The 11,833-nt window shown below is 36.7% G+C and overlaps 1 pseudogene; it reads left to right on the plus strand.

Annotated features, from left to right (window-relative positions):
* The first annotated feature begins 3,018 nt into the window (after positions 1–3,018).
* On the plus strand, positions 3,019–4,201 carry LOC113837729 (annotated as a pseudogene).
* Positions 4,202–11,833: the final 7,632 nt, after the last annotated feature.

Consider the following 11,833-nt stretch of genomic DNA (forward strand, 5'->3'; position numbering starts at 1 on the left):
ATTGTTTATCCTTAACAAAGAATGAGGATCCTTATAATTCTGGTGTGTTGATACCTTGAATTTTAATTGCTACTTCTGGAATAAATGATAAAAGCTTCCAGCACATACACATAGTACACTCACTCTCTTACAGTCTCCTCCCCTCCCTCTGGGTAACAACAATTGTCAAAAGGTTACACTGCAAGATTCAGAGTTGCTGGCTTCGGGAGGAACTTCAGAATTGATTATGGGATATCAGGTCAACACTAACCTGTGTAGTTACTCATGTCACTTTAACTATGTCCAAGAATGTTTAATGATGTAGCCTACATAATCGTTCCCATTCTTCAATACTGAGAAGAAAATTGAAACAGATTTAAGTTTCACATGGAATAAGGCTGGGGGTTTAGTCACAAGAATTTGTAAACAGTGTTTGACTGTTTTGTTATGACAGGTTTGCAGAGCCCAGAGAGTAACTCAAGGAGTCAACACTCTGATGCAGAAGCAAAAGGTTTCTCTTAATTTCAAGCTGGTCAGCTAGTATCTCACTGCATGGCAGGCAAATGAGATGCCAGCCAGCCAAAAAGAAAAGCTTCCAAAGAGCAGACCATTAAGGTTGAACGCCACAAATTTCAGAATTTCCGTGTTTACTTAAGGTCATCCAAAGTACGGAGTACAGTGATATATATGTGAAAGATACATTTGACTGATAAGACACTGTCACAGGGTATGCCAGTTATACCCTGGGATGGAGGTTCTATATCACCATCAATTAGCAAAGTAAAATTGACAGGAGTTACCTCCCCTACTCTGAGGGCAGGGGATCAGGTACTAGCCATGGCATTCTTGATTTAATCAGTTAAATTTAACTGTAACTTTAGAAGTTCCATTTTCAGGGACAAAGTTAATAAATTTTTTAAATTTAATTTTTGATTCCTCATTTTCCACTTTTCTTATAGGTAACCCAATCTTGGGTTACTAGTGGACAATTAAAAAAAAAACTCTGTGGAAGTTTGGGATACAGGCTTCTAAATTTTTATCTATGGTCTTCTTGTACCTTATATATGGGGCTTTACTTTTGACTTACCATCTCAATCAGGGAAATGTGTGTATTAAATACTGCCAATTTGTTATGTGTTTAAGTATTTATTGTCAATCTCTTTCAGTTACATTCTGTTGTAGTGAACTTTATTCCTTCTAGTATTATTATTGTTTCCTTTGTGAGAAACATGTTTTTGACATTCAAATTTTTTTCTTTCTCATTATATAATGTTTTAATTTTTCAAAACAGTTTTTACTTATTTTTTTTTAGTCTAAATATGTATACCCATTTTCATTTACCTAAAGATGAGGCCACTTTACCTCTTTTCTTTCTTTTGTTTTGGTACAGCTTACTTCTAACCTAATGGTATTTTAAGTTTCTGTATGATAAACTGGAGATTGGAGTCCTTCATTAAGGTGGGAAAATACCAAGACAGAGCCAGATAAAAATACAACGGAATTTAATAGGGAAAAGCCTTACATACAGAGTAACCTAGCCATCTGGCACAGCAGCTATCTGTACAGAAAGCCAAAAGCAAAACTGAAACCAGCCACCTGCCACCTGAAAGTACCTCACTCTACATCCCCTGAACATGCTACAGCATCCCCTACACTACATAGCTGTGTTCTGTATCTAAGCTAAAGGGATCTAAAGACAGACACAATCTGAAGGTATGAATTCATTGCATTAGTTCTTACAAGAACTCTTTTAAAAAATTATACATTTTAACATAGCACTATTTAATTTCACAGAAGGAGATAGGGACATTCTATAGACAACAATATGTGTGCCATCTTGTTTTCAATGAACTTCAGGTGGTGGCCCCACCATATGTGTATGCCTTCATGTGTTCAATTGTGACCCCTTATGAGGTAGAGGGTCTCACTCTCTCTGATTGAGGTTAGAGCTTCTGAAGGGCAGAGGCAGCACGTTCTAGAATAGAAAGACTTCAGCTTTTATTTATGAAAGTGCTTCCCTAATAAACACCTAATTATCATTTATCTTGGTTCTGGTAGACTCATTGAACCCGCCCCTTCCATTGGATCCCAGTGTGTTCAATTTCACAATCAGGTTGTGTGGCTAGCCTTTCCTGGCATTACACTACACAGAGCCATCCTTGCTAGTCTCCTTCCACTCATAGTGTCAGATGAGGCAGTCATTTCTGAGATCCTGTTCTCTGCTTAGTTAGTTTCATGCTGGTGTCTATTAATTACCTGTGGATACTTAGGATAAGAGTGGTCAAGGTTCAATTTGTGAAATGTTTCAAATTTCATAAGAGAAGCATTGAATAGATAATAAATAGATGCACCTCATCATCAGCTTGAATAATTTCTTGCAAATTGCAACTTTGGAAATGTATTCATGTGAAGATATTGGGGACTATAAATCCTATTTCTTTTTTGTCTCTTGAGAGCTATTTTGGTATTCATTAAAACATGGAAGGATGGTTTTAAAGTAAAAAATAGAGAAATCTTATTATGTATGGCTCTCATAAAATAAAATATTGTGTGTGTGTGTGTGTGTGTGTCCCTCTGTGTGTGTGTGTGTGTGTGTGTGTGTGTTTGTGTGAATGTGTTTGTGTGTGTATGCACTTCTATGTTTACAGTCTGATTTTATCAGGCAAGTTGATAGAGGCCTGTGATGCTAGCAATGAGGTAGCAGAGCTGTTAATAGTGATCAGGAGTCCATGGCCATCCTGAATAACATGACACATCTCTCAGTAAAATTGATCAATAATGAATCAAATGAATAATGATCTTATGACCATTGTATTTAACTTTAGGTTATTATGGTTATATATTTTGAAGCACGATCTCAGATACAACTGGGTGACCCAGAATTATGTTATTACCCAACTTTGTCATTCACATATTTCTGCCTCTTATTCTTAGAGTTGGCAAACAGATCTCAACACCCAATACAGCTATGGCAGTGCTGATGATTGAACCCAGAACTTCTTGCATTCCAGTCAATTATAAAAATAGCTGAGCGGAACCATGGACAGCCAGGGCAGGAAGGTGGTGGTGTGCGACAATGGCACTGGGTTTGTAAAGTGTGGATATGCAGGCACTAACTTTCCGGAACACATCTTCCAATCTTTGGTTGGAAGACCTATTATCAGATCAACCACCAAAGTGGGAAACTTTGAAACCAAAGATCTTATGGTTGGTGATGAGGCAAGTGAATTGCGCTCAATGTTGGAAGTTAATTACCCCATGGAGAATGGCATAGAACAAAATTGGGATGACATGAAACACCTGTGGGATTACACATTTGGACCAGAGAAACTCAACATAGACACCAGAAACTGCAAAATTTTACTCACAGAACTGCCTATGAACCTAACCAAAAACAGGGAGAAGATTGTAGAGGTAATGTTTGAAACTTACCAATTTTCTGGTGTGTATATAGCCATCCAGGCAGTTCTGAGTTTGTATGCTCAAGGTTTATTAACTGGTGTAGTAGTAGATTCTGGAGATGGTATGACTCATATTTGCCCAGTGTATGAAGGTTTTCTTCTCCCTCACCTTTCAAGAAGGCTGAATATTGCTGGGAGGGATATTGCCAGGTATCTTAACAAGCTGCTCCTGTTGCGGGGATATGCCTTCAAACATTCTGCTGATTTTGAGACAGTTCGCATGATTAAAGAAAAATTTTGTTACGTGGCTTACAATATTGAGCAATAACATAAGTTAGCCATAGAGACCACAGTGTTAATTCAATCATATACACTCCCAGATGGACGTATTATTAAAGTTGGAGGAGAAAGATTTGAAGCACCAGAACCTTTATTTCAGCTCACTTGATCAATGTTGAGGGAATTGGTGTTGCTGAATTGCTTTGCAACACAATCCAGGCAGCTGACATTGATACCAGATCTGAATTTTACAAACACATTGTGCTTTCTGGAGGCTCAACTATGTATCCTGGCCTGCCATGAATGTTGGAACAAGAGCTTGAACAGCTTTAATTAGAACGAGTTCTAAAGAGAGATGTGGAAAAACTATCTAAATTTAAGACCGAATTGAAGATCCACCCTGCAGAAACCACATGGTGTTCTTGGGTGGTGCAGTCCTGGCAGACTTCTTGAAAGACAAAGACAACTATTGGATGACTTGACAAGAGTACCAAGAAAACGGTATACTTGTGCTGGAGAAACTCAGTGTGCCTGTTCAATAAAATGCCAAGATTGTTCCCATCATGCCTCTGATGTAGTCTTTTTTTTGTTTTTTTGAGACAGGGTTTCTCTGTGTAGCTTTGGATCCTATCCTGGCACTCGCTCTGGAGACCAGGCTGGCCTTGAATTGACAGAGATATGCCTGCCTCTGCCTCCCAAGTGCTGGGATTAAAGGTGTGTGCCACCAATGCACATCTGATGTAGTCTTATTTTCCTCTTTTTTTTTAAATGTTTTCTTTACTGCCAATCTTTGAACTTATTCATCTCCAGGAATGAAAGAGGCCTCTCTGTCCCCTTTGACTGGAAAGGTCCACTTTTATTCTCTGTCTTGTGGAAGCATTGTTTATTTCTTGTTAATGTGGGTAAATCTGGTTGTTTAATGCAACGACTTCTCTACAAACATAAGCGGAGGGCAAAGGGTCTCTGCTACTTTCTTTCTTTCTAAGTAGGCATTAATATCATTCCTGTAGGCTTTCTATTTTTGCTTCATTGCTCTTATGCTGCTAGTTTTAACTTAGCACTATAGGTTGTATATCTTTGATAGCATAAGAAAAATCTCTCACATGAGCATTTCCATATTCTGTGTGGGAGTGGTAAGGGATCTGTGGGCATCCCTAGCCCTTTAGGGCAGTTTCTCTGTAGGGTTAGCTTTCAGCAGTCAACTGGGGTCACATTTTAAGCACCTGAAGCTTGTCCTGTTAACATTTTTGGGAAATATTAAGCTCAGAATTAAGGTGTTTGGGGTAGGTTTTGTGGGGGGAAACAAATAGGTGGTCTTTCTGTTATGGTTTTGGTGGGTTTCTGATTCTGGGTTTGTGAGATGAACCTCAGTTACAGTACTCTGACTTCGTAGCTATATACTGGTGTAATATCGAGTCACAGTAATAAAATGTGTTTGGTATTTGCACAAAAACTTAGCGTGGAACAGTGAATTCAAATTGAAGTTGCTGATGTTGATCTACAAACCAAGAACAACCTGATTTTTGACAATGAAACTAATGTTATGAAATATAAAACAGAAAGCATTTTCAAAAACTGGTACACTCACAACTGGATATTTAATGAAGAAAATTCTTATAGAACTTATCTATCTCCATGCACAAAACTCTAGTCCAAATAAATCAAAGACCTCAATATAAATTCAGGCATAATGAGCTTCATAGAACAGAAAGTGAGAAGAAATTGCCTTGAACAGAATGGCATAAGACATCACTTCCTAAATATAACACCAGTAGCCCAGAAACTGAAAACAACAATCACTAAATGTGAACTGAAACTAAGAAGATTCTGTAAGGCAACCAAAAGGCTACAGAATGGAGAAAGTCATCGGCAACCTCATTTCTGACAGAGGGCTAAAGCAGAAATATACAAAGAACTCAAGAAACTAGACATAAAAATGCGAAATAATATAATCAAAGAAATTGGATAAATAATCTTAGTCCTGCAAGTGCCGGGTCATCTGCCCAACTTCCCTGTAGGAGTCCCCTGAAAAGCAGACCCCTGATTTGTCCTGTCACCAAATCCCCCAGAGAGAAATGTAAGCAAAGCAAACCATGAAGCATCTGCTGCCATTGCTTCAATTCAGCACCCACAAAGAAATAGGAGTGGCAGTCCTTCTCCTGCCAACCTCCCCTGTTGGAGTCCCCTGTCCTGCATTCCCCATTCCCATCAAACCACTGAATGCCCCAGAGAGACTTGGAGGCAAATCAAATCATACAGCATCAGCTGACAGTTGATTCTTGGACCCATCTTTACCTGTAGAGAGCCTTGGTCTCATATCCACAAAGAAAGGCAGAGACCTCGACTGTACCCACTGGTATAAGAGATGAAGTGTAAGATCATTTTCAAGCCAATAGGCTAGCTTGCCAACAATAGAATCTAGAGATTGTATGCAAGTAGTCTGTTAATTAAAATTAATCAAGAGAGTTGAATAAAATCATTTTAGATTCATCACAGGAAAAAATCAATTCAGGTTAAGTCTTAATTCTGAACACTAATTTTACAATTATAGAGGTATCCACATTTGTAAAATAAACATTACTAAAACTCAAACCACACATAAAACCTCACACACTGATAATGGGAGATTTCAAAACCCACTCTCAACACTGGAAAGGACTACAAGACTGACACTTGCTGGTGTAGAATCCATAGACTCTGATGGTGTCATATTAATCTTCCTATGGTTGAACGTGTTATTATGCTGCCTTCTTCCCATCACTTATTACAGTGGGTACAGGAGGGTCGTCTCACTCTCTTGGTTGTTATGGGTCCAAGGCTCTAACTGGTAGATGTAGTTGGGTTTAAGTTGCCAATGGTGGCACATATTAGATGGCTCTCTGGATGATTCCTTGGTTAGATATGAGTGGGAGTTGCAGTTCAGGGGATTTAAACAGGAAAAAAGAGGGCAGAAAAAGGACAGGCATTCACCTCTTCCTCTTGGTACCAGTCCAAGTTAAGAATGGTGGCAAACACTGGGTGGCTCAGTCTGCCTCCACCCAAGCATTCAAGTTTGGGAAACCAACAAGTTCGCTAAACATGGCATTTAGATGTTATTAGATATGAATCATTGTCCTTCTGTTTTGTTCATTTCTGGCTAGCATCTTTTCTTTAGACAAATTCACACATTTCTCTTCACCTATGTTTTGCCTCTGGGAATTTTTTTCTTTCTGTATGTTCTACTCTGTTTCTTTTCTTTTATATGCCTAGATAGCCCTGGGTGTCCTGCTCTTTTAATGCCACATTCTACCCTCTGTTACTATGCCCATTTATTCTCTCTCTAATAGTATAATTCTTCTCCTAACTGTCTGCCTGTCTACTACTATCTCCTTGCCCACTTCTGCTGAGCAATTGTCCATTCACTTTTATTTAGACCAATTGTGTGCCTAAGGTAGGCAAGGTGAAACATCAGTTGCACATCTTTATATACTCAAAATATGCAGCAAACATTAATTTTACATAATTTAAATATTTGACAATGGCAGCAGGATCAAATATAGTATACCTATAGAAAGTTAATATAATACTATGCAACATAAACTAATTACAAACTTTACTTCATTAAAATATTTTAAAACAGTACATTTATAAATGGAAGTAGATAAATTAGATAAGCACAGCAAGAAAAAATGAATAGTTTAAAATAATAAACTCAAATATTTACAGAGTAAATTAATATAAATGTAGAAGCCTAATACAGATAGGAAATAGACAGTGAGAATGAATCCTGTATGGTACTTTTTTGATACAGAATTTTTAAATGGTAATATACAAGACAATAGCTTCTGAAAGACATTGACTTTCAGTCATTTAATCATAAATGCTAAATTAAACCAACTTCTGTAAGTTAAAGTTTCTTAACTGCATATTGAAATACAAAAAATAGGTTGTTTTGGAGGTACAGGTTTTGCTTTGTTTCAACAGGAAAGTATAAATTATGGGTCTTTTCAAAATTAATTAACAGACTTTATTGGTAATATATACTGCAAATCTTGGTTGCATGCATTAAAAATAAAACAAGAAATGTACTGTATAGCTGACATATATGCGGATCACACAACTAATTAAACAGTTCTGAGACTTTATGAGACATTTAAAAATCTTGTTGTCTGCATAGTCCTCATGAGTTGTGGGAATCCTAATGTTCTTCCCAATGTATTTTCCACCTGTATCATCCAAATTTAAGCTTATATTTAGGCTAACATATGTGGTGATACCTTGTTTTGCAAATAAAATCTGTCTGATGGTCAAAATGGAGATTGACACTAACTACATAAATCAGGAGGTCTTCATTGACAGACAAGAAGTGAGGTAGCTGGGCAGAAAAAGGATATAAGCAGGTAGAAATAGGAACTCTCCCTCTTGTCTGCTGAGATGCTAAAGAGGTGAAGTGTGACAGCGGTTTCCCCAGTCCCTCTGATATATCAGCATTTTGTTCTATATCTGACTATGGATTGTTATTATCTAGAACAATTAATACATTATAGACATATTAGTAAAAATTTCTAACAGTGGAAAAATTACCGGGAAAATGGGAGATTAATTCAGGTCTCCGAAGTAGTTACTTAGAATTTGAACCAGAATTTTGGAAACCAGATGATAGATTATCTTTCGAAATGGCCACATTAATGATAAATCATTCAGCCTTCATGAACTGCACAGTCTAAGAACTGTCTTAACATAGAATTGGACCAAATGCAGATGGAGAAGAAAACTTTAAATGTAATGATGCCAAATATTAATCAACTATACTAACAGATTGGTGCCTAGTGTAGTAGTTATCAGAGAGACTTCATCCAGAAACTGTTAGATGCAGGTAAATAAGCACAGCAAAACATTAGGCTGATCTCGGGAAATCCGTTTTAAGGTGGAGTGAAGGCAATTCCCCAATTTTTTCTTACCAGGCTGTTTAATGGGAGAATCCAGAAGACAATCCAGCTGTGGTACTTAAGATAAATAATTTGGACACTCTGCATTAGGGTGAAGCATACTAGATACTCTGGCACCCATTGATAGAGCCCACGGCAAATTGATTAGTTCAAAAATGAAAAGTGAATAGGCATAGTGGCTCCATGTCTTTAATCCCAACAGTTAAGAGGAAGAGGCAGGTGTATCTCTCAGTGTGAGCCCAGACTGATCTGGAAATATAGTTCTTTTAAGTCAGGAATGTATAGAAAATCTCTTCAGAAATGCTAATTCTAAAAACTAGTAATGATGATGATGATGATGATGATATTAATAATAATAATAATAATAATAATAATAATAATAATAATAATAATATGGATGCCTGGGATACTGCACTCTCCCATGCCTCATGAAAAAGATTAGCACTTGTTGCCCAGAGGCTGTCTTTGTCTGCAGTGACTCTTGATGTGTCCAGCCCAAGTAAGTGGAATTATAGAAAGCAGCTCTCCTGTGTATATACAACAATGATATTAATGAAATTCCAAATATCTGTATTAAAACACATCATGGTTTGATAATCTAGCTCAATTGCTGGTCTTACAGGGGGAAATATGATCTTAACATCTGATTATATTCTGATTTTCACCTCACAGATCCTTCTAATAGACAGTGTGCAGCTATGTGTCCTTCTGAAAGTAGTTTTGGATAAGGAGCATCTGCAGCAGGTCCAAATATTCACTTTTATAATGCATATTGAGTCATACTAGAGAATTTGTGTAACTGCAGTTTACCCATCTGAGGAGAGGATTCATAGAAAATCATGTTTGTTTGAAGACGCCACTTTGACACATTTGAAAACAAATGGAACAAAGCTGAAACTTATTCCTACAAAGTAACATTTAGGAGTACAAAGTTGACTAAAAGGATACCATGCTTTTCACAAAAGGAAATCAATTACACCCCCCCCAAAAAAGAATTCATGCACTGATCTAAGTTTAAGCTTCTTGGTTTCATTTAAATGTGTGTTTCTTTAAATTCAAATTTGTTTTACTCAAATTTCCTTGACGTTAAGCCATTCTAATTTTAGTTGTTGAGTTACTGGAAAGATGACTCATTGTTTTGAGCATTGATTGGTATGGATGTCCAGCACCTATTATTTAACTCCAGTTTCAGTTGCTTCTATATCTGCATCTGGCCCACACTGGCACCAGGAAATTGTGCTTTATGGAGATATGCATCTAGGTAAACATTTAAACACAAAAAGTATAAAGTATTTTAAAATTGATTTCTGACAAAGTCGATAATTACACAAATATATATTTGGTATTTTTTAATAGCATCCCTATCTCTTTATCAAACAGTTTTCCATTAATGGATCTTGACATGTTCTGCTCAGTCTTCACCAAATATGTGTGAAATAAAGACTGATGAGTAGATAAAGAAAACTAACATGATACAGGTATATGCTTAATTATGGGGGATGAGAGGTTTACTGTTGATATGAGGGACAGAAGCATCTGGAAGGGTACAGAGAGAAAGAAGTCTGTAATAATGAAGGTGTTGAAACTGAAAAAGACAGGGATGAAAAACCACGATGCCAGGAGAAAACTAGAAGACACATTGACCTCAATTTCCAAAGTGACTGAGCCTATAAAAAATCACAGAATGGGGAATGGGAATTGGGTCTCAGGTGTTGGAGTGGTTAAGAGTAGGGTTACAGGATGGGATGTTCTGAGGAGCAAGGTCTCTTTTATGAGGCAACAGGTATTAGAAATTCTGAGAAAATCTTTGGCCACCATCCCTTTTGGTAAGTTGTATAGGCACCTAAGCCATTTATTTATTTCCCACATTAAAATTCTGAATTCATCTTGTGTCTTCTTATAGGACTGCTCCCTCAAAAATCAGGTGACATGAGCTAGCATGTTAGAACCAGGAGAGTTGTTTGGATTTTTCAAGAATGCTAAAGCAATTTGGAAGTAATGGGACTTCAATCAGTTCCTGTCCCTACAGGTTGAGGCCTGTTTATTGTAATACAGTCCTTTAGTCCATGAAGGCAGTCCCATTTTTAATGGGACAGATTTCCAGGGAGTTCATGGTGCCAGTATAAAATGCATTAGCCGATATGTCTTTGAAAGCACATGATTCTGATTCTGTATATTTTTTTGCCAGGATTTTAATATTATACAAAACTGCAATAATTACTACCAATTTAGTAATGCTTACATGTTAGAGGATGAGCAAAAAGATTCTTGGGAAAAAGCTCTTTGTAAGAAACAGAGACAAATTCCTGCAAAGTGCCAGTAATTAAAAAGCATTTGTTTGTACAAGTCTTGATTTTTTTCTCAAGCATAATAGAATTACCATTGAAATTTTCTTCATTGAACACAGAAATGTATCAAATTTCAGTACATGATGGAATCGTATTAACTTTGGTGAGCTAGAAAATAATATTTTTATATTATTAATGTTGCTATTGAGCTGTATTTTATTGAAACTGAAGTGCAAGAAAACATGACAAACCAGATGATTGACTTTTTGGAAATTTCAGTACATAATCAGGGATAGGAAAATCAGAGTTTGCTTTGTGAAAAGTATTAATCATCAATAAAGGAAGTGATGTATAGTTATTACTGAAGAGATGTACCACAATCTTGGCTTGAATATTTTATTGCAAATTGCAACATGGCAATTGTGTTTAGATGATTATATTGGGGCCTAAAAATCCTAATTCTGTTTTACTCTTTTGATAGCTCTCTTGGTTTTCATTAAAACATGAAAGCATTGATTTGAAGAAAAAAAAACAAAAAAAACATAGAATTCTTATTAAGTATGGCTCTCATAAAATAACTAAATTGTGTGTGTGTGTGTGAGTGTGTGTGTTTGTGTCTGTGTGTGTGTGTGTGTGTGTGTGTGTGTGTGTGTGTGTGTGTGTGTCTACTTCAACATTTACACTCTGATTTTATCAGGCTAAGTGAGAGAGGACTGTGATGCTAACATTGAGATAGTAGACCAATGAATTTTGATCAAGGGTCAAAAGCCATTGTGACTCACATGACAACATCTGACAATAAAATTCAATAATAATTAATCAAATAAATCAGGTTCCTATGACTATTATATTTACATATATGATATTATGGTATTATATTTTACAACAAGACTGCAGATACACCTGGGTGTCCTGGGGGCAAGTTTATAACTAAGCATATGTTTCATATATTTATGCC

This window comes from Cricetulus griseus, unplaced genomic scaffold (assembly GCF_003668045.3).
Source record: "Cricetulus griseus strain 17A/GY unplaced genomic scaffold, alternate assembly CriGri-PICRH-1.0 unplaced_scaffold_5, whole genome shotgun sequence".
NCBI classification, from domain to species: domain Eukaryota; kingdom Metazoa; phylum Chordata; class Mammalia; order Rodentia; family Cricetidae; genus Cricetulus; species Cricetulus griseus.